This window comes from Lissotriton vulgaris, chromosome 11 (assembly GCF_964263255.1).
Source record: "Lissotriton vulgaris chromosome 11, aLisVul1.2, whole genome shotgun sequence".
Taxonomy (NCBI): domain Eukaryota; kingdom Metazoa; phylum Chordata; class Amphibia; order Caudata; family Salamandridae; genus Lissotriton; species Lissotriton vulgaris.
Window position 1 is genome coordinate 761380744 of NC_141699.1, and position 21168 is coordinate 761401911.

Below are 21168 nucleotides of genomic sequence, written 5' to 3' on the forward strand. Positions count from 1 at the left end.
ATATATTGTAGTTGTGTTGCTTGATGTCCCCAATTCATTTGGACACAATATTTTGATGAGCGGTGCACTCCTATTTCCTGTTCCTATTTTTTTAAAAGAAAAACCTTTTTTACTAAATAATCCAGTGGTGCTACTCCTCTACGCGTACTGTTGACACATGTGAATTAACTAGCATCCTATAACAAGTACATGGACTTGAATGCAGTGTGCACTGTTCATTTTAACCAAATTCAGTAATTTGTTAATCACAATATAAATCACAATCTACTTATTCATTCATCCTACACATTTATTAAAACATTTATCCTTTTACTTCATTGCATATGGTACCATATTTGTAGTACCTCAAACATATCCTGAACAAAATCTTTTTTGTACACATAAATTACCTTGATATTTGTTTCAACATAAATATATATTCATAATGTGTGAGGCTGGCAGCGCAGAGACCAGACGTGAAATAAACTGCTCTTCCTCATCATCCAGTGTATGCAGTTTTATTCTAACAATATTCATAACATTTGTTGTACTAACCAAAATGTATGTCCTGTTCCTTTTCATGCCCGATGCATTTCGGGACAGCTAGGTCCCTTCCTCATGGGAATATCTGAAAACCCAAACAAAATATCACTGTTTAAGCATCTTTATAGAATACATGGAGTTACTCAAACAACAAAAAACCCATTGTGTACATGATGGTTCACACAAACCCCCATTTCTCTTTAAAACAACCTTCCAGTGAATTATCCCCTTTATCAAATCAAGCCTGTATGTATCAACCTCAGGTGTGTTTATGCTGTTCATGCAAATGCATAGCATTCTATTGTGACCATTGTCTCACTATATTTATTTTAAAACACCCAGTTCTGTTTGTCACACTCATGATAGTTTGTTCCAGAAGGCTTATGTGTTTAACTTCTTTACACTCCAGGCCACCCGTTTTAGTTCCCGGTTTGTGTGCCTCAGTTCCTCTCTAAGGATTTCATTGTGTGAAGACTGCCGGACTGCAGGCATGGACTTATTGACTTTTCATTTCAATAGTTTGTTTGCCCTGCTATTGTGGTAAGTATGGCCGATCACTGGGTGAGCAGCTGGGAGGGCCCTTTTGGGATGGATTCTTGAAGCCTGGTCTTAAGAAAAAGAATCTGCAAATGCTTCTCAGTTCAGAGTTCCTATTGCTCCAGGTGTTTTGTAGGTGAAAATTGGCTTTTTAATCTAGTAATTCTATTGTGACTGAAGACCATTTTACTCTTTTTAAGCCGGTCATATGTATTGAGCCTTAAGGTTCTGCCATGCATCTATTTTTGCTCAGGGAGAGCAGAAGTTCCAGATCCAGGAGCAGATGTCGTTTTCGGATTTTGGGGCAATTTTGAATGAATAGACTAATTTTAACAAAGGGCAGGGAGCCCAGAGTGTAGTCTATTAATGCTTTTCCATTGAAGGAGTGAAAAGACACAACTGGAGGGATGTCACCTGAAATCGACCATTGAGAACCTGTAGACCCTGGTGCTCTAATTTGCCAAGCAGGTTGAGGCCCTTTTGACCCTCCTCCCATTGTAGTACTTGACTCTCTCAGGGTAGTGAAGCTGAGCAGTCGAAAGCCTATTCAGGGGAGGTAGTGTGGGCTAGTAATCTCTATCCACTGGCATACAATTACAACACTCAATAAATCATTGTCTGTCAGTGCTTTTTCTTTGGAGAAGGCAAAGTACCATTACCATTACTACACACACACACTACTAAACACTATGCATTGATTTACAAAAATATACCTAAGGTAGATGGCAATACCTTTGATGACATTCTAAAATTATATTTGAGCCCCAGTGGGTCATGTAACATCATTATAACACTCCCACCTATTCCAGATGTAACATCAAAATATACAGTGTGTAATTTTAAATAAAGCATGCCTATTGGATTTGCCAAAGGGTCACCACATCCATATATAAGGTACGCCTGTTTTCTTTGTAAAGGGGCCCCTATGTTAAAATATAAGGCAAATTGATTGGCTTTGTCAAGAAGTCATCACATATATAAAATTAATACATATTATGAATCACCATGAAATTCAATGTGACACAGATACATGTAAACACAAACATAGAACCATTTATTTTTAAAATGGTAGAAATTTAAGGTGAATTTATTTCTGCAGTTTAAATTGCTTTCATTAAAAAAAAATTGGCTATATTTTTCAGTTATAAATTTAGTAGCATGTCTATCAGGCACTGGGAGCAGTAAGCCTGCCTGCTGTGTGTGAATGTGACACTTTGAAATGGGAGGAAATTTACCTGAAGAGATAACTTTATGTTTATGTGCATTACATAAAACTAATCATTTAAATTTTCTTCCATGTCAAAGTGTGTTTACAAACAATAGGCATATTACTGCCAGTGGCTTGTAGACATAGTGCCATATTTATAACAGAAATTACAGTCATTTTTTTTAAATCTGAGGAATTTCAAGTGAAGAAACATGCTTCATAGAACATTAGGAATTATTTTGCTTAATTTAGAGTTGAGAAAAAACATTAAGACACAGTTGCATCGAAACATATTTCTTCACTTTAAATGTATCCCATTTGAAAGAAAATTACTATATTTTTCAGTTATAAGTATGGCACTGTGTTTCCCAGCCACTTGGAGCAAGATGTCTGCTGTTTGTAAATGTGACACTTTGGAAAGGGAGGACATTAAAATGAAGAGTTAACTTAATTATTAAGCTAACTCTTCATTGTAATTTTCTCTCATTTAAAGCATTCTGAAATATCATTTTGTTCTCAAGCTACAATATTGAGTTAGAAAGAACTTTTATTTAAGAGTTCAGTACCTCAATGCTCCAGTTCTGAACCTCTGTGACCCACATGGGTCATAAATCTGAGTGGAACTCTGCTCATTATAGTGCTCTGCTATCTGCAGCCTGATAATAATTTAAAATAAGCATAACCTTTCCTTAACTTTAAAATTAAAACACACCCTTATTGCAGTTCCTAGTTAAAAATGTACCCAAGGCTGGTTGCTACTTTGAAGGTTTCTGCAAGTTAATGGGACCTCAGACTGGTTGGAGACACCTGCTCAAAAGCATGGAAGAAAACGTTCCTGCTATGTGAGTGCTTGAACACAATGCAAAACTTCTTGTGGGGTCAGGCTCATAAGGCCACAGGAAATCTATGGTTGATCTTCAAGGAATACTTAAGAGGAACTGTGACATCCTTGGCAGCCCTCCTACAACACTGCTCAAATATGTCAGTGGTGCCCCAATCACGCGCAAGGTAATACATAGCCCACATGGAGCATCATTTTGTGTTCTAGGGCTGAGATGCATGCATGCTCAACAGGCCTACTGGCTTCCAAAGGACACACTTTGTGGGAAGCTGGTTTTACTGACTCCCTGTGCCATTCTTCTCTTCTGCTGGATCTTGCTGCTTCTTTCCTGCTGATGAGGTCATCTTGCACAGCCCTTCCACTATCAACCAGCGGAACATCCCCCTGCCTGCACTCCCAGGAAGCAGAGCCTTCATGCTGTGTTGCTAAGCACTCAAGGTGGCAGTGGAGCCAAGTCATCCCCCATCTGGTGCTCAGGGGCATAAGGGGGCAGGCCACCCTGTCAAAGAAAGTATAGTACCTCCTCACACCCAAGCCCTTTGTCCTCTGGGAACAATCCGCATCTTACCACAGGGGACCATCTGGCTTCCAGGTAACAATTGAAAACTTACAATACTCACAATCTTTAGGCAGTAAAATTGTAACTTTGTATAAGTACCTGTTGAATAATAAATAGAATTCGATTTCACAATTAAAATGAATTTTGAATAACTATTAAATGAATTCTTGAAAAATTGCTGAAGCTACTACTAATCTGAATTTAGCATTTGTACATGTAAAAATGCATCCTCGCGTTTTCCTATTGAAGCTGAGTGCATTGGTACAGTGAAAATAACATTTGGGTATATTTCACAGTAAGCATATGTTCAGCATTACCTTTTACATGTCTTACTTTTAAATGCCATGCACCCTGCCTTTATTTATTTATCAATCTTTATTTCGGCCATATGACCATCAAAGATATACAATAAAAACATATTACGACCATTATAAAATCAAGAATAAACAATAGATACATATTTGTACAATGTAAAATCGTTCCATTCTAGGAATTAGGTACTACTAAAGTTACATTTAAAATTTGTTAAACTTAAAATTAGGTGGGAGCCTGGGACTTCAGAATACGGGTGTGAGTATGCCAGACATTGGTAGGAAATTTTGCTAGTGCAAACACAATTGGACTTGAGATGTCAGTTTTTAAGATTCTGTACATCGGGAGATACTCCCTACAACCAAGGTTTCTAATAAGTGGGAGGAGCCAATACTTCCTAGCTGCCTTGTAAATTGGGCAAAACAGGACCACATGTAAGTCGCTTTCCTCAGCACCAGTGCATGCCGGGCACTGCTTGGTGGATGGCGGTATTGACCAGGAGCTAGTAAAGGATCGCAGAGGCAATGTGCCATATCTCCATTGGAGAAATAGCTTCCTGGCCAGCACGGGGGACATGGCATCCAAGACCTTCTCCAGCCTGTATGAGTCCTTGCTTTGCGCAAATACAGATGTTAGTGACCCCTCACCCTGACAATCCAAGGCCATGGCTAGTTTCTGTTCATGGTAGACATTGACCAAAGCTCTCCGTGGGATATTTAGTGAGGCATTAGCAGGATCGGACCAAAGGTCAGGGAACCCCAGACTCGCACAGGATTTTTGTATATATTTTAACCAGGGGATCTGTAGCGCTTTGGGATGGGTTAGAAGCTCCCTCAATTCCGCCCTATAAGTAGAGAGTTCTTCGCTACTCTATAGCCTTCGCCAGAAGACTATGGGTCTGAGTCCTAGTTCGTCAGCTATTGGTCTCAGTCCCAGATCCATCCTCAGGGGAAGGAGCGGGGTGCTAGGCGGAAGTGCAACTATCTGTCTGATAAAGTTGTTCTCGGTTAAAGACAGACTGCGGGAAGATGTATGGCCCCACAGTTCCGCCCCATACATGATAGCACCCCTAGCCTGTGCCTTGTAGATCTGGATGAGCGGCCCCAACGGGCGGTATGTGGAGCTTTTCATCATCCGAGTGATACCCCCAGTGGTCTGTACTAATTTGAGATTGGCCCTAGTCTGATGTGGTCCCCAGGACATGGTTTCGTTCAGGGTTACACCAAGATATTCAAAGGTGGAGACTCTCTCTAGCCGTGATGCTCCCAATAGTGGATTCGGGTGCAATTTTTGTGTTGGGTTCAGGACCATGAACTTAGTTTTTGCAGCATTGATTTCTAAGCCCCTGTCTGTGCAAGAGGCCACAAATTAATCAAGGATCCTCTGTATCCCCATGGGGGTTTTGGACAGCAGCAGGGTGTCATCTGCAAACATGATTGTAGGCACCCTGCTGCCGTTCAACCTTGGGGCGTCAGTGTATTCAGTGCCATTTAGGTGGGCGATTACCCCATTGACAAAGAGGCAGAACAGGGTCAGTGCCAATACACAACCCTGCCTGACCCCCCTGTCAACGGGGAATCTGTCCGTCAATTCCCCGAGTTTCCCGCACCTAACCCGAGCATAGTTGTTATGGTGCAATCTCTGTAAGATTATCAGGATATCCGGGGGGACGCCCATCTCGGCCAGTACACTCCAAAGTTTCCCTCTGGGCACCAGGTCGAAGGCGGCCCTCAGATCCACAAATATTGTGTATAAGCTGCCGCCTTCGAATATCGCTGCCCTCCAGTAAATAATATTCAATCGAAAGAACTGGTCCACAGTAGAGACTCCCTTTCTGAAGCCCGCCTGATAGGGACTAAGGGCACCCGTCTCTTCTGCCCAGTCCTGAAGCCGGTTCAGCAGAATCCTACCAAACAGCTTCTGTGACACATCAATTAAACTGATTGGTCTGTAATTGGCTGGGAGCAGGGGCGAGCCCTTTTTGAATATGGGAACCACCTCTGCCCCCAGCCAAGTACTCGGATTTCCATGCCGCTCAGAACTCCATTAAACAGAACGGCAAGGTAGGGGGCCCAAACATCGGGCTCCTGCTTGAACAGGTCCCCGGGTAGGCCATCCAATCCTGGCGCCTTTCCCGATGTCAGTCCTGCTATTGCTGCCTTAACCTCCCCCACTGTTATTAGATCTCCATCGTAGTCGGCCAGTCCGATACCGATGTCATTCATAGTTTCTCCCAGCTCAGAGCTATAAAGAGATTGGAAGTGTGCCTGCCACACCCCTGCTGCAATGTTAGGCTCAATTGCCGAGGGGAGACTCCCCGACCCCCCGTTAACTACTCTCCAGAACATTCGGTGGTCTCTTATTGCGAGGGAGTTAGTTAGCTCTTCCCATTGGTTCTCCTCCCATTCAGTTTTAGCGTGGGCAACTAGTTTTTTATATGCCCTTCTGCTTTCTCTTAGCTTCTCTCCACCTAGGCCCTCCTTGATACTTCTAAGAAGTTCTCCCTTTGCCTTTCTGCAGGCTGTATTGTACCATGAGGATTTGTGTTGCTGCCCCCTCCTCGGATTCTGTACTTTGCTAAAGAGGTTGGGGGCCGCACCCTTTATGAGGTCCTCGTGGGCCTGGTATAATTTGTCATGTGAGTCTTTGTTGCCCACCCCAATAGCTAGATCTCCCACTCTTTCCAAAATAGGGATTAGCCCTGCATAAAGCCTCGAGAGTTTCACTTGGCTCGTGGCTAGTTTTTCCCACCTGATTCTTCTCCTGTTGTTGCCCAGTAGAAGTTCAGGTTTGTTTTCCTCCCCTGTTGTTATAGAGGCTTGAAGGCCGGGGTGAATGAGATCAAGTTCAAGGGCGTTATGGTCACTATCTAGTCTTTCAGTGACCCTAAAGTCCAGAATAGATGGCCAATTCATTGTCTGTACCAAGACATAATCCAGGCGAGATTCTCTCCCCGCTCTGTTATAGGTGGTTTTGCTTGGTACATCAGACTTAATGCGCCCATTGCAGGCTCTAATTCCATATTTTAGGGTGAGGGCTGTGATCTGCAGTGCTACGGGAGTCCATGCCTTCGGGGGAGGAGCTACTACCGAAGGTACTAACCACCTGGCCTCTTCTTCCATTGAGAATCCCTCTAGGAGGCCGGGCAGCGGCTCGAAATGGGAGTTTAGATCCCCTCCCACTACATAGGGTAGATCTCTTGGTATTTCAGCTAAGTAAACTGAAAGCTCATCTATGGTGGGAGATTCCCTAGCAACTCCCACTGGCCTGGAGTAGATGTTTATCAGGGCGAGTTTCGCTTGGTTCGGCCAGGACAATAGAACCACTAGGATGTCAGCAGATGGCACCGGTAAACGTGAGGCCTCGCAGCCTAGGTGGGATGCCACCCAGGTAGTGAGTCCACCTGAAGGGCGACCCCTGCCCTCCCACCTGGCCGGGATAGAAAATGACTGGTATCTCTGGTGCCTGTGTTCTTCCCTTGCCCAGGTCTCCTGGAACATGCAAACATCCCCAGTCTCAATGTACGTTACCCAGTCTTGAGTGACCAGCTTGTTAGCTAGGCCGGCCACGTTCCACCAGATTAGTCTCAGGTGCCCAGTAGCAGCAGCAGGGGGAGTTGCAGGGTTGGAAGTGTGGAGGGAATCAATACCAGATGCTACACCAATTACTACCTCAGGAACATTGTCAGCGGTAGATCCAGTTGGCTCAGGGGGATCACAAGGACCATTGTCCGAGGTCTCAAGGTTGTGGTCTGAGTTTGAAGACAGTCAATCAACCCCGTCTAGTCCGCTCAAACAATTAAAATGATTGTAGTGAAAAAAAGGTGTGTCAGGTGGTTGGTAAACTGGGCGTGCAGCATATTCCTTATATCTGGGTCTCCGTTCTACCCTTGTCCAGTTGCCTTTTGGCAGGTCATGGTGCATACGGATGGGGGGAAAGAAAAAGGAGACTGGCAGAGTCTGTATGGTGGAATCCAGTGATCTGTTTGACCCTGCGCAAATATGTAAAACCGTACCGGGGTCTCGGAAAGACACCATAATGCAGTCCCCTATTATTGTTTTCCTCGTCTTCCCCAGCCATGGTACCCTTCTCACCATAATGATCTCGTTGTTGAAATGGGAAGGTAGAGGTCTGTTCCAATTCAGCCATTTGATGACTTTCCTCTTGAGTGATTGGAAGTTTTCATTTTCGCCCATTTCAAGAGGAGGGGCACCCGCCAACACCACCATAAGGCTATTAGCTTCCGGTGGCAGGTCGGGTCTCCGTGGTCTGGGAGCGAGCTTGCCAGGGGGTGGGGGAGAGATACTAGCATTTGGTGGAACCCCAGGGTTTGTGCCAGGAGCTAAACTGTGGGAAGCTGGAACTGCTATCTGGGGGGGTATGGTGTTAGAAATGTTGGGTGGGATTGGAACTGGGTTGGCCATGAGTGGCTGCAAGGGGGGGACAGCAGCGGCGCCCTGAGGGGCTCCTGTGTTAAAGGGAGCATTTTGTATGTTGGGGAGGGGTCCTGTAGGTGGATTGGGCCCGGTGGTTCTGGCCTGCTTACTGGCCGTGGTTTTCAGGCTGGTCAAGGTTGCCTCTAAGATGGTAAGCCTGATCTCTACTTTCTTCAGACTCTCGCTAATGGGCAACAGGAGTGATCTGAGTAGGAATTCTATGTTCCCCATAGATGTAACAGGGGGTGCTGTGTTGAGCGGGTTGGCCCCTTGGTCGCTGATGGCAGCAGCGGTAGCAGTGTTGGTACCCTTAGGGGGAGTGGCGTTTGCACATTCTCTATGGCCCTATCTGGGATGGGTACAGACATGATTTTTTCCAAAATCAGAGTGGGGTATCTTGGTCTTCCCCTGCCCACCCCTAGTCTTCCTTCTGCGCTTATTAGGTGGAGGGCCGTGCACCTCTACTGCAACAATTTGCTTGGGCTTATTTTTCCTGATTTTAACTCCAGGGGGCGTTTGGGTGACCAAATCCACAGCCATACTGCTAAGAATTGAGAGTGGGATAGCCTCCGTGGTCTGCTCGGGGAGTGTACTGGAGTTGGGAATGCTATCCCGTAATAGTAGGGGGACACCTTCTAGGGAAGATAAATCCTGACTACCATTACGGGGGCTTTCCTCTTGGAAGATAGGATAGGGGATTATCTCACTGAGAGGCCTGTTTTTTAAGCATTCAATAGAGCGACAGCGCTCTGCCCTGCGCTTCTCCAGGGAGGTTTCCTTTCCCCCATCACCCTTAGCCGATTTAAAGTAATTGTCCAGAGTCCCGGTGTTGCCTCCCCCCGCCCTTGCTGGAGTTTCGCCTAGGGCCGGTGAGGGCATGTCCGTAGCCTATACCGTGGTCCAACTGGAAACAAGAAAGTACAGGCGAAAGAGAATGGGCCCAGCCCAGCCTCCTTCAGCCCCTGACGGCCACAGACGGTCCCGCCCTTGTCCCGGGCTTCTCCCGCACGCTCCCGCGAAGGGGAGGCAGTGGTCGCTTTTAGAGTCTTTTGCTGCTGGCCAATTGGTTGAATGACAGGGGGGTGTGGCCAGCGGGGAGAGCAGCCCAGGTGTGGTAAAATGGGTGCGCAGGGGCTCCTGGACATTGGAGTCCCTGCCTGTGCGCTCGCAACCCCGCCGACGCTCTCACCTGCTCGCGCCTCCTTAGATGCACTCCCACACAACCAGCCGCCTCTGGCTGCCAAAGCGCTGCGGGACCCGCGAAGCGGGTCCGGCGAGGTTTTGCACGCTTTCCGCCGCGGCGTCCTCAGATGCAGGGAATCCACTTGGGTAAGGTCTCAGCTCCGAGGGTGATTCTGCTCGCAAAAGGTGCCTTTATTAGCAGTAAGGTCTACTTAGAGGTGACATTAATATTTAAAGGTTTAATCCTATCAAAGGGGTTATCTTGACTGGTCGAATTTGCATTTAAAACTGCCAGAGGCATGTTACCTGTGTGCATCAACCAGGCTTCGAATGACAGTAGTCTGTCACGTGCTGCCTGCACACTCATGAGGACACGTGTTCATGCATAACCAGCCAAGTGCCCTTTACCCTTATTGCACCGTAGCAGTCTTATTCTAAAAGGCAGACACTGGCTGTAAACACACTCATTCCCATTGTCATGAAATTAAAGTGAGTCAGTTTGAGGTAGTGAGACTTACCTACGGCAAGGGTCCATAACCAGGTGATCAGAAGCAAAATATACTGGCAGAGAAAATGAGCAGAGCCCATTTGCAAACCTTTCAATACTTTAAGCCACCTTTTTGTTGCATGATTATCTTTAAAACTATTTCACAGCTTTAGACAACCCAACAATAGCACGTTATAAGTAAAATTATGCCAAGTTTGCTGTAAGTGTATTCAGAAGTTTTTAAGTCTTACCTGCAGGCACCTTTTAGCTATCTGTTGTCCAAGACCTGTTGCAGACAATGCCAAAACCTACAGTGGACGTATGGCCAGTGCATTCCACAATATTGGCTGACTTTTCTGTTACTCTGATTTACTTCCTTCTTAAAAAATGATTTTCTTTCTTCTTCTTGAGCTTGGCCCTTCCGTGAAGCATTGAATCTTTATCATCCCTTTGGCTGGTTGACTTGAATCCTTCCACTAAGTACACTCAGGAACAACTTTTTTTTTAAAAAAAGTATCACTCTATAAGAGTGCATGCTTTTTTTTGCTATTTTTCCTTCTCCCTTATGTGCTGTTTTTCCCTTCAAAATCTCACGTCTGCACACTTCTTGTGAAGCACATGTTACAACCTTAAATACCATAGTAGAGCTACAGTAACATTGTACAGTCACTGAGGCAAATAGTCCCTGAATGTCAGGACATTTAGTGCATATAGCTTGACTATACTTTTTCACTCTCAAAGTGTAAAGAGACCATGAGGCTCCCCGTGTCAGTACTTGCTGTCTACCATGGGTGTGTGTAAAATAAACAAGCTTCACAGGAAATTAGTCAGTTTCCAAGCAAAAACAGGTGTTCAAAAAGCGTCAATACTGTTGCTTTCAAGAAAGATATAATTCCAAAATAAAAATGCAGTGTCCTTTTTCATGTGTTTTGGTATATTTAGCAATATTGACAGCACTTATATGTGAGGCCTTCTGTTGTAAAGATTTAGCATATTTATATGTAAATCTTGGGTGTGTATTTACATACTTGAATACATACACAAACACATAAACACATAGCAGTATAACATCAATGTACTACATTTTCCCCTTTGTTAAATAAAAAGTGGCTGACGTCCTGCAATCACATTTCCTCAATTAGACAACGTAGCGCTCGCACTTGCCTCAGGTCATCAAGGTCCACCCTGATCAATCAGCGGCAACATAGGCTCAGGCGCTCTAGCCCGACCTACTGGCGGGATTGTCTCATGCATGGTTTCAGCAATTGACAAGTTTCTCAGTTGGTGTTTAAAATGTGATGTGTTCCAAGTGATGGATTGTCCAGGATGATGCACCGTCACTATATGTCCCTTGCACGCCACAGCCTGTAAAGGATCAATGGCAAAAGAAGTGTCTGTTTTCAGTTTTCATCTCTGATTAACCAGTACCTAGTCTGCTTTGTCAAAAACTGTCTCCTGGGCATGGTGATGTTGATCTGCATACATTTTCCTTTTCCTTTTCCTTTTCTAAGTTGCCTCAGTGTCTCAAACCTTGTCGATATTCACTGATAGATCCAGGGCCCATTCAGGTAGTTTTGTTCTGAAGGCTCTCCCAAATAGCAAGGAGGCAGGACTCTCACCACTTGTGGAGTGAGGAGTTGATCAATAGAGCCAGAGGTCCTGACACATGACTTGGTTCAGATTGATTTCTTTCATCAAAGCCCCCTGTATGACCCTCTTGAGGATGCCAATGGATCATTCAACTACACCACTAGCTTGGGGCCAGAGGGGAGTGCTCCTTTTGTGTTTGACATTGAGTCGGACAAGAAATTCTTTGAACTATTTGCTGTTAAAGGGCGAGCCATTATCAGATTTGAGGATTGCGGGGCTACCCCATGTTGCAAAGATGTCATCAAGCTTTCTATGACTTTGTCATGGGTTGTCGAAGATGGGGGTTCCACCAAAGGAAAACACAAATATTTGTAAATGACTACCATGAGACGGTGTCCATTTCCTAAAGGCCCAAACAAGTCAACTGCAAACCTCTCTCAGGCATGGGCAGGAAGATCAGACATTGTCACTGGGTGCTCTGCCACCTTGGAGGATAAACAATTGCAAAATGTGGCACGCCTTCAGTTTCTACCAGACTTGATATTCTAGCCGAGGGAACCACATTTGATCTTTGAATGCTCTTTTGGTGGCTATGATACCACGGTGTCCTTCATGGGCCAGCTCGATAACCCGCTATCTTAGGCTTCCAGGTATGATGGATCGTGAGCCTTGGAGTATTACGGCTTCTTCGGTAACTGCTAACTCATCCCGTACATTTTTGAACTTTTCATAGTAAATATACCTTTGAGCCTGATGGAGTGAGGCGAGGCCCAGGGGATCGGCTGCTTAATTTTTCTACTGGCATTATCAACTTAGCACTGTCTGTGATCAAAGTTATTGGGTGATTGTTCACTTTCAATGTGATTTTCAGACAGTGTCCAAAGGATGTTTTTAGCTTTGTTTGGTGAGTTTTCCGTGAGCTGCAACATTCTTTAAAGGAAACTGAAAACCACATGCCCACGCCCATCTTTGGTAGATATTATTAGTGAACACTCAGCTTCTTCACTATTACTTGATAGTGACGTTCTAGAACCTTTGTACAATGAGTTTGAAGATGATTGATTTTGCGCTGTTTCTACTAGTCGTAGCCAATGTTGCTTTTTGGTTTTGGGGACATTGCGAGAATGCTTCTGGAATGTTCTTGCATCCATTTTCTCTTGTAGTCGTGAAACACTTGATTTTTTTTTATAACTTTATTTATTGATTTTTCAACAGCAAGTGAATATTATATGAGGATCAATCATATTCATACACACCAACAGTATTCATCAGGCATTGATCATTACAGTCAGAGGCATCGCATAGTGAACACATTAAGTGAACACCCCATTGCCAACAGTCTCTGTTGAAGGAGAGAGGGGGCTGGTACCTCCCCTCCGGGAAGGTTGCCTGTCCCGTTATTCGGTAACTGGGCATAATATTGACTTCAAAATATCGAATGGACAAAATATTGAGTCAAAAATATCGATTGTAGAGAAATATCGAATGAAATTATATTGATGTTAAAAATATCGTTATAGTTTTCATTAAGTAAATATCGAAGTAAAAAATATAGAATCAAAAATATAGTGTAGTGTTAATATCAAATTGTTAGTGTAGTTAAAAATATCGAAATAATATATATAGAATGTAAATATTATCGAAAAAAAATAGACAGTAAAAAATATCAAAAAATGTATATAATGTTAATAATATCAACAAAAAAAGTGTTAATATTGTAGAATGTGTAAAAATGTTATAATATTTTAAATGTAATAATTATTTTAGTTGTGTATTTTATGTTTATGTTGGGTTAATAGGGGATAAGGATGGGGAGTGTTTTAAAATAATAATTTTTAATTTAAAAAAATAGTAACATTTTTAGATAATTAAAGAATAAAATTTATATTTTTTTTAAACAATTTTCTAAAAGTTTTTCAAATTTTAGGAGCGGGATGTGTTCACCACATTCCTTGATTTTCACATTAATGGAGTGTGAGTATTACATTTAATAGGGTTAGTGTACAGCATGTTCCCTGACATTTATTTGACTGGAGTTTGAATAGTAAATTAAATTGGGTCAGTGTCCAGCATCTTTCCTGTTTTTCATCTGACTGGAGTTTGAATAGTAAATTAAATTGGGTTAGTGTCAAGAATCTTCTCTGACTTTCACTTCATTGGAATTTGAATAGTAAATTATGTTTGTTTACTGTCCAGAACCTTCCCGGATTTTCACCTGACTGGAGTTTGAATAGTAAATTGTATTTGGTCAGTGTCCTGCACCTTCCCTGTTTTTCACCTGACTGCAGTTGGAATAGTAAATTATATTGGGTCACTGTCCAGCATCTTCTCTGAGTTTCACCTGACTCGAGTTGGAATAGTAAATTGTATATGGTCAGTGTCCACCACCTTCCCTGTTTTTCATCTGACTGGAGTTGGAGTAGCAAATTGTATATGGTCAGTGTCCAGCACCTTCCATGTTTTTCACCTGACTGGAGTTGGAATAGTAAATTATATTGGGTCACTGTCCAGCACCTTCCCTGAGTTTCACCTGACTGGAGTTGGAATAGTAAATTGTATATGGTCGGTGTCCACCACCTTCCCTGTTTTTTATCTGACTGGATTTGGAATAGCAAATTGTATATGGTCAGTGTCCAGCAGCCTCCCTGTTTTTCACCTGACTGGAGTTGGAATAGTAAATGATATTGGGTCACTGTCCAGCAACATCCCTGTTTTTCATCAGACAGAAGTAGGAATATTAAATTATATATGGTCAGTATCCAGCACCTTCCCTGTATTTCACCTGACTGGAGTTGGAATAGTAAATTATATCGGGTCACTGTCCAGCACCTTCCCTGAGTTTCATCTGACTGGAGTTGGAATAGTAAATTGTATATGGTCAGTGTCCACCACCTTCCCTATTTTTCACCTAACTGGAGTTGGAATAGTAAATTGTATATGGTTAATGTCCAGCACCTTCCCTGTTTTTCACCTGACTGGAGTTGTAATAGTAAATTATACTGGGTCATTGTCCAGCACCTTCCCTGAGTTTCACCTGACTGGAGTTGGAATAGTAAATTGTATATGGTCAGTGTCCACCACCTTCCCTGTTTTTCACCTGACTGGAGTTGGAATAGTAAATTGTATATGGTTTGTGTCCAGCACCTTCCTTGTTTTTTACCTGCTCGGAGTTGGAATACTAAATTATATTGGGTCACTGTCCAGCACCTTCCCTGAGTTTCACCTGACTGGAGTTGGAATAGTAAATTGTATATGGTCAGTGTCTACCACCTTCCTTGATTTTTCACTTGACTGGAGTTGGAATAGTAAATTGTATATGGTTAGTGTCCAGCACCTTCCCTGTTTTTCACCTGACTGGAGTTGGAATAGTAAATTATATTGGGTCACTGTCCAGCACCTTCCCTGCATTTAACCTGACTGGAGTTGGAATAGTAAATTATATTGGGTCACTGTCCAGCACCTTCCCTGAGTTTCATCTGACTGGAGTTGGAATAGTAAATTGTATATGGTCAGTGTCCACCACCTTCCCTGTTTTTCACCTGACTGGAGTTGGAATAGTAAATTGTATATGGTTAGTGTCCAGCACCTTCCTTGTCTTTCACCTGAATGGAGTTGGAATCCTAAATTATATTGGGTCACTGTCCAGCACCTTCCCTGAGTTTCACCTGACTGGAGTTGGAATAGTAAATTGTATATGGTCAGTGTCCACCACCTTCCCTGTTTTTCACCTGACTGGAGTTGGAATAGTAAATTGTATTTGGTTAGTGTCCAGCACCTTCCCTGTTTTTCACCTGACTGGAGTTGGGATAGTAAATTATATTGGGTCACTGTCCAGCACCTTCCCTGTATTTCACCTGACTGGAGTTGGAATAGTAAATTATATTGGATCACTGTCCAGCACCTTCCCTGAGTTTCATCTGACTGGAGTTGGAATAGTAAATTGTATATGGTCAGTGTCCACCACCTTCCCTGTTTTTCACCTGACTGGAGTTGGAATAGTAAATTGTATATGGTTAGTGTCCAGCACCTTCCTTGTCTTTCACCTGACTGGAGTTGGAATAGTAAATTGTATATAGTTAATGTCCAGCACCTTCCCTGTTTTTCACCTGACTGGAGTTGTAATAGTAAATTATACTGGATCATTGTCCAGCACCTTCCCTGAGTTTCACCTGACTGGAGTTGGAATAGTAAATTGTATATGGTCAGTGTCCACCACCTTCCCTGTTTTTCACCTGACTGGAGTTGGAATAGTAAATTGTATATGGTTAGTGGCCAGCACCTTCCTTGTTTTTTACCTGACTGGAGTTGGAATACTAAATTATATTGGGTCACTTTCCAGCACCTTCCCTGAGTTTCACCTGACTGGAGTTGGAATAGTAAATTGTATATGGTCAGTGTCCACCACCTTCCTTGATTTTTCACCTGACTGGAGTTGGAATAGTAAATTGTATATGGTTAGTGTCCAGCACCTTCCCTGTTTTTCACCTGACTGGAGTTGGAATAGTAAATTATATTGGGTCACTGTCCAGCACCTTCCCTGCATTTAACCTGACTGGAGTTGGAATAGTAAATTATATTGGGTCACTGTCCAGCACCTTCCCTGAGTTTCATCTGACTGGAGTTGGAATAGTAAATTGTATATGGTCAGTGTCCACCACCTTCCCTGTTTTTCACCTGACTGGAGTTGGAATAGTAAATTGTATATGGTCAGTGTCCACCACCTTCCCTGTTTTTCACCTGACTGGAGTTGGAATAGTAAATTGTATTTGGTTAGTGTCCAGCACCTTCCCTGTTTTTCACCTAACTGGAGTTGGAATAGTAAATTATATTGGGTCACTGTCCAGCACCTTCCCTGTATTTCACCTGACTGGAGTTGGAATAGTAAATTATATTGGATCACTGTCCAGCACCTTCCCTGAGTTTCATCTGACTGGAGTTGGAATAGTAAATTGTATATTGTCAGTGTCCACCACCTTCCCTGTTTTTCACCTGACTGGAGTTGGAATAGTAAATTATATATGGTTAGTATCCAGCACCTTCCCTGTTTTTCACCTGACTGGAGTTGGAATACTAAATTATATTGGGTCACTGTCCAGCACCTTCCCTGAGTTTCACCTGACTGGAGTTGGAATAGTAAATTGTATATGGTCAGTGTCCACCACCTTCCCTGTTTTTCACTTGACTGGAGTTGGAATAGTAAATTGTATATGGTTAGTGTCCAGCACCTTCCCTGTTTTTCACCTGACTGGAGTTGGAATAGTAAATTATATTGGGTCACTGTCCATCACCTTCCCTGAGTTTAATCTCATTGGAGTTGGAATAGTAAATTAAATTGGGATAGTGTCCAGCACCTTTCCAGACTTTTATCTGACTGGAGTGGAAATAGTAAATTAAATAGGATCATTGTCCAGCACCTTCCCAGACTTTGATCTGACTGGATTTGGAATAGTAAATTATATTGGGTCAGTGTACAGCACCTTACTTAACTGTTATTAGAATAGAGTGGGAATAGTAAGTTATATATGTTAGAAAATTAATTCAGAAAAGTATTGTAAAAAAATATGATGTAGTATTATAATTGTAGAATAAATATTACTAATGGAAAAAGGTAGATGTAAATATATCAATATTATTATAATAATCACAATTTAAATATAACATTTTATTCTTATTTGTAAAATAAGTAGACATGCAGTTTTTGAAAATTTTTATTGACATATTGTATTTATAATATGCACAGTACAGTATAAAAATGATGTACGCTTTTTTATAAACAATTAGGTAAATTGAACGTATTACATTACATTTATTTATATTCATACATGTTTTACATTTAAAAAAAAAATTTTTAACAGTTTTTTTCAAAAATTATATACAGTGTTGTTTCAGAATTGTTATAAAGTTTGTCAACAATTTTTCTTTTTTTTTCTTTTTTAATAAACATTTTTCTTAAATTTTCATTAAATATTTAATTAATAATGTTAATATATAATATATTAATTTTATTAATTAAATATTTCGAATATTTGCATGAATAGAAAATAATAAACAGGTCAGTATATATTTGCTACATTTACATGCTTAATATATTTTGTATATCATTTATACATATTAAATACAATGGGGCCCATTAGGATGACGGGCGGACTTTGTCCGCCCGTCATCCAAGCGGGGAATGGGACCGCCCGCCATAAGGGCGGGGGTCCCGGGGGTGGCATTAGGATGTGCCCGCCACTGTGGCGGGCACATCCTGCATTTCTAGCATTGTGGCGGGCGGAGCGCTCAGCACCGCCCGCCACAATGCTAGAAATGCTTTTCAGCATTTGCCTATACAAAGCGGCAGGCACCGCGCGGTCCCTGCCGCTTTGTATATGCAAATGAAGGGGGGTACCATAGGTACCCCCCCATGTGCACCCCCACCTGTACTTCACTCTGGGGGCCCACAGGGGGCCCCCAGAGTGAACACATGCCGCCACGGAAAGGCATTGTGAAATGCCTATAGTAATACTGCGGGCGGTGTCTGACAGACACCACCTGCATGTAACTCGTTTTCCGCCCCGGCCGCAAGGCGACCGGGGCGGAAAAGTGGCGGGCGGTGTTTTGCACCACCGTGGTCCCCCCCGCCATTCTAATATGGCGGGGGGGGATACAGGGAAGGATGGCAGGCGGATTTCCCCCGCCAGGCTGGCGGTGGCTACCGCCAGCCTGGAGGGGGCAATCCGCCTGCCATCCTAATGGGGCCCAATGTTCTTAATAATAATTTATATTTGTAATTAATTATTATGAAGTATATACTAAGCTTTTAAATAAAAAACTTAATACAATGTAAAATAGTAAATCATTTATACAGTTGCATACAATGTTTGATATGTATTTTTTAATTATTTACATATACACATACAATTATTAATAATAATAAGTAATATTGTATAATAATTATTATTATTAATTTACAAATGTAAATTAATTATTAAATATTTTAACATAATCACTTAAGTGTAAATTCAGATTTGTATTTATTTACAATATATATACATAAATAGGATTAATAATAAGAATAAATAATATTTATTATTTATTATTATTATTAATTTACAAATGTTACATATTTGCATAGTAAGTTTAAAAATAAAACATCAATGTAAATAATACATAAACTCATGTTTTATTAGTTATATGTAATTATTACAATGTACATATATTAAATTAAGTATTAATAATAATTAATAATACGTTATTATTATTTATTATTAATTTGATAAGGAGATTTTTTGTAAGATTATTTTTATAAGTGGTTGAAACATTTTTATAAAATTATAAGTCTAGTAGTATATTTTATTTTTACTTAGAACATTGTATTTAATATGTTTAAGTTTCTATTAGTGTTTAAATGATACTACTTTTTAACCGCGTAAGGTTATTTTGCTTCATTCAGGACTGGAGAAGCTCGCGGTTGGATGCTGCGTCGCGTTGCGAAAGGTAAGGTGAATTTTAACTATTATATGTTATAGAGTAGTAGTGTTTGAGTGTATTTTGGAGGTGTGTAGTGTTACTGTGTGTGTTTAGTTGTGGCTTTGGTATGTTTTAGGTGTTACTTGGCTTTTACGGAGGTGTCATGAGTGTTTGAGGCCTAGTGTATTTTCTGAGTTTGATGTAAAAATATGTGTATTTTAATGTTTTACAGGAATGTTTATGTATATTTGGAAATGTTTGGGGGCTTTGTGTGGGTGGTTTTGTTTTCAATATTTTTTACAGGTTCCGGGAATTCGCCGTTTCGTTCCGGAGAAGGATGCGTTTTTTTTTTGGAGAAGAGATCGTATTACTTTATTAAAGTATTGTTTTTATACTCTCTCCTTTTCTCATGGTTTCAGGGAGCGATTTTTACTCTTTTTGACTATTTTTCGGGTTTTTAAGGGTATCGATTTGGATTGGGAGAAGACCATGCGTTTTTTTTTTTTTAACAAAAGTGTGTGTATGTTACTTTCATTAATAAACTCACCACACTTTGTTTTGTCGGGGTTTACAGGAGCGATTTTTAAATGTTTAAACTAATTTTCTGGATTATACCAATTTGGATTTGGAGAAGATCATGCGTTTTATTGTTAATAAAAGTGTGTGTATGTCACTTTAATTAATAAAGTTACCGTACTTTTTTTTTCGGGATTTCCTGGAGCGTTTTTTCCTATTTTTACTTGTTTTTGGGTTTTTGAGGGTTCAGAAATTGGATTTGTAATGGATTACCAGTGGAGTACACGGATTACAAGTGGTTGGATTACGTATTCTTCTGCAACATGAATTGTAAATTTTTTAGTTTTATGTGATTTGGGTGGGAAATGTGATTGTTATTATTATTGTTATATTTTAAATCATATCAAATATTGCTTAGTTGTCTACAATTCTTTTTTTTGTACATAAATATGTTAGACAATTATGGAATATTTATTATGATATAAAAATTGTATGCTACTTATCACAATTTTATTAAATAAATGAGGGTATTGTTATTTGTGTGTAGATAATTCACAGTAGGCTTTTGGCTATTAAGGATAGATAGTCTAGGCCTCTTGTAGAAGGATATAGGGTGATGTTGGAAGTTTGAAGTGATGACAAGGACTCCGATATAAAGCAAGACCTGTTTATTAACCATCTACTCTCCTCACTGGAGAGCACACCAACATTCTATTGTCAGCTTCAGGGAAGGGGATACCAACTGGGACAGAGGGGAGGGGTGGACGGAATGTACCACTGTGAGATCAAACTTACAACACATCTTCCTTCCATATGGGGTGACAATATCAAAAGAATAGGACCCACAGTTGTGGAATTGAAGGCATTCTAAATAGCAATAAGGATGCTAAACTGAAACAGAAAATTTACTCATGTGCAATTACAATATTATCAAAACTCCACCATTGACCATTTTCAAGTTGAACCACATTCTTAAGCACTTTAGCAATTTTACAAGGAGTGTGGTATTTACTTTGGGTGGCTCCCACTTTATTGTTCCTCCTAGCTTGTACCATGTCACCAACCTCCCACTGGGAATCCTTCACCCCATGTTTCTTGTCATACCACTGCTTGTAATGGTCTTGGTGTAGTTTGGTCTTTTCGGCTGTGACCTCCTGATCCACTTTTCTAGCCTCACCTCCGCTCAACCAACTGGGATTCAACTTGGTACAAGGTTCCCTACCACGCAATGCTACAAAAGGTGAAATGCCTGTGACTCTACTCGGAGAGGTGTGGTATGCCCACAGACACTTCCTCAGAGAACCTTCTATGTCATTTCCATTGGTGGCAGCTAACTGGATATGTTCCTTTATGATTCTGTTTGCATGCTAGACTAAGCCATTGGCTTTTGGCCAATACAAAGCTGTGGTCTCATGTTTAATGTCCATTTCCTTGAGGAATACTCGCATTTCATCTGAAATGAACTGCACCCCATTGTCGTCACCAGAGTCGCCGGTATGCCTTCTTCAACGAACACTCAATTCAAGA